Here is a 3,313-nt window from a genome sequence, read left to right on the forward strand (position 1 = left end):
TTGGCCTGATGCATTAATATTTAACAAGCCTGTGATCGATGGATTGATGCTAGCAAAATTAATTCAATCCACCTAGGTTTCTATCTGTTGGTAAAACAGCAAGGCCGTCCAGGGGTCAGAAAACAAGGGCTTCTGGGAGGAAACAATTGAAAGTGGTTGTGACCTCTAGAATCTGGAACTGGGTACCGGCTCCTCCATTGACCTTCTTTCACCTTTGTTCTCAGAAAAATGTCTCTTGATTGGCTGCTGATGGGTGGGGCTGCCTCCATCCCTCATCTTTATAACTAAAGTCTTGAACACTCAGTAAATTAATAGACTGGCAGAGAAAACCCCTTTTTAGTTAGGCAGTACTGTAGTTTGAAAACTCTGGTCTTAGACATGGTGTTCAGTATGCATTGCAGATCATTAGTGTATCAGATATATGGATTGACTGAATATTCTGCCAAATTGACTAAATTGGTCTGTCATTCCCCAGTGACGTGGGGCCACTGTTCGTCTCTCACCTCTTCACCTTTGGGTTCTGTTAAAGGAGGGTATCCTGGCAGCATTCCCCATGCCACAGATGGGTGGGTCTGCAATCCATGGATCTCTTTTTGTCGTAAAAAACATCAGCTCTGGTGCTCGCTTTGGCAGCACATGTACTAAAATTGGAATGATGCAAAGAAGATTAGCATGGCCCCTGCACAAGGATGACATGCAAATTCATGAAGCGTTCCGTATTTTTCCAATTAGAAACAACTGGCCGGGCGCGATGGCTCACGCCTATAATCCTAACACTTTGGAAGGCCGAGGCAGGTGGATCACTTGAGGCCAGGAGTTCAAGACTACCCTGGCCAACATGGTGAAACCCCTACCTCTACTTAAAATACAAAAAAAAAAAAAAAAAAAAGAAAAAGAAATAGCCAGGCTTGGTGGTGGGTGCCTGTAATCCCAGCTACTCAGGAGGCTGAGGCAAGAGGATCACACCAGTGCACTCCAGCCTGGGCAACAGAGGGAGACTCCATCTAAAAAGAAAAAAATTAGAAACAAACAAGCCATATCAACTCTGGGATGTGGGCCACACCTTAATTGACATCAGCCACATTATTTCGTTCCCATAAAGATGGTTCAGAACAGAGATATTGGCCAGGCATGGTGGCTTATCCTATCATTTTGTGGGGCCAAGGCGGGTAGATGACTTGAGCCTAGGAGTTCAAGATCAGCCCGGGCAATGTGGTGAAACCCTGTCTCTAATAAAAATACAAAATATTAGCCGGGTGTAGTGGCGTGTACCTGTATTCCCAAATACTTGGGAGGCTGAAGTGGGAGGATCACTTGAGCTTGAGGAGGTGGAGGTTGCAGTGAGCTGAGATTGTGCCACTGCACTCCATCCTGGGTGACAGAGTGAGACCTTGTCTCAGAGAGAAAAAAAAAAGTATTCTTGGAAAAGCTAACATGAGAAAGTGTTAATGGGAGGACACGTGTAAATGTAGTCAATCAGTAATCCTTCTACAGTATTTGATATGTCTAATCCTTACTAAAATATCATGAACCAATTGTAAATCTACATTTTAAGAAAGATTTGGAGAGCTCAGAGATGTCAGAATGATTGAACAGGTGCTATAGTGGTATATGAGAGAAGGTTAAAGGTTGGTGCTGTTCCGCCGGTAAAAGGGAAGGCTGGGAGCCAGGGGTCGGGGTGGTGGGGGTGGCATGGGGGCGGGTGGTGGTCACAAATAACTTTAAGCATTTGGAAGGTTAAAATAGGGCGCCTTCAAGAATTTGGAAGGTTAAAATAAAATAAAAAAACAAGTAAAACTTTTTGTTTGTTTTTTAGAGACAGGGTTTCACTGTGTTGCCCAGGCTGGAATGCAGTGGCTATTCACAGGCATGGTCACAGAGCACAGCCCCAAATTCCTGGGCCCAAGCAACCCTCCTGCCTTAGCCTTCCAAAGCTATTGCTGGGATTAAAGGTGTGAGCCACTGGGCTCAGCCTAATGTTATGAATTTCTTGGGTTTCTTTTCAGAGATAGCCTATCAATATACAAGCAAATATATATATAATTTTTCTTCCCCTCTCCTCCTACCCACTACCTCCCACTTGTATTTTACACAATTGCTTGCCTTTTACACTTTCCAATATATCAAGGCAATTTTCCCTGTCAGTGTAAATATCTTCCTTTTAAAGGAGTGACCGGTATTCCATTGTATAGTGGAGCATAATTTATTTCACTGGCCTCCTTCTGATGAACATGTGAGTCTAACCATTTGTTAATACAAAAATATTGCAATTAATATTCTTGAAGACACATCGTTTTCCACACATGTATATATTAATAGGATAGATATCTAGTTACAATGTTGAGTCAAAGGGTATGTCTATACGTCATTTAAAAAATGATTTGTTTTACATTGTGGTAAAAAAACATGTATCACAAAATTTACTATCTTAACCATTTTTATATGTACAGTTCAGTATTAAGTGCACTATAATTGCAGATGTACATATATCATTTTGACAAACATTGCCAAATTGCCCTCCATGGCAACTGTACCTATTTATCTGTTTACTAACATCATGTGAGAGAGGGCCCCTCATGTAGATAGTACTGAAAAGTAGAGCACCTGTGATTAACTAGGAGGTGATATAGCAGAGAAGAAGAGACACAACTTCTGGAATCTAATCCTAGATCTGATGATGACCAGCTGTGTGTACTCTTGAGTATTACTTTAATTCTCTCAGGTTTAGTTTTTACCTAACCTCATAGAGTTGTCAAGTTCTTGCCTATTCACAATAGTCAAGAAAGAAATGGAAGCAAACCAAATGTCCATCTGTGGATGAATGGATAAACAAAATGTGGTATGTGCATGCAATGGAATGTTATTTAGCCTGAAAAAAGAGAAGCAGCCTGGACGAGGTGGCTCACACCTGTAATCCTAGCACTTTGAGGGGCAGAGGTGGGAGGATTGCTTGAGGCAAGAGTTCAAGACCAACCTGGCCCACATGGTAAGATGCTGTCTCTATTAAAAAAAAAAAAAAAAAAATTAGGCTGGGCTTAGTGGTTCACGCCTATAAATCCCAGCACTTTGGGAGGCTGAGGCAGGTGGATCACTTGAGGTCAGGAGTTTGAGACCAGCCTGGCCAACATGGTGAAACCCCTGTCTCAACTAAAAATACAAAAATTAGCCAGGCGTGGTGGCACGCACCTGTAATCCCATCTCCTTGGGAGGCTGAGGCAGGAGAATCACTTGGTCCTGGGAGGCAGAAGTTGCAGTGAGCCTAGATTGCACCACTGCGCTCTAGCCTGGGCGACAGAGCCAGATTCCATCCCCC

At 42.8% G+C, this 3,313-nt stretch overlaps 1 non-coding gene across 1 annotated transcript; it reads left to right on the plus strand.

Annotated features, from left to right (window-relative positions):
- Positions 1-617: 617 nt before the first annotated feature.
- LOC116270481 lies at positions 618-724 on the plus strand. The gene has a single exon (XR_004178508.1). It is a non-coding gene; the product is annotated as a U6 spliceosomal RNA (small nuclear RNA).
- The last annotated feature ends 2,589 nt before the right edge of the window (positions 725-3,313 follow it).

Source organism: Papio anubis, chromosome 14, assembly GCF_008728515.1.
Source record: "Papio anubis isolate 15944 chromosome 14, Panubis1.0, whole genome shotgun sequence".
Taxonomy (NCBI): Eukaryota; Metazoa; Chordata; class Mammalia; order Primates; family Cercopithecidae; genus Papio; species Papio anubis.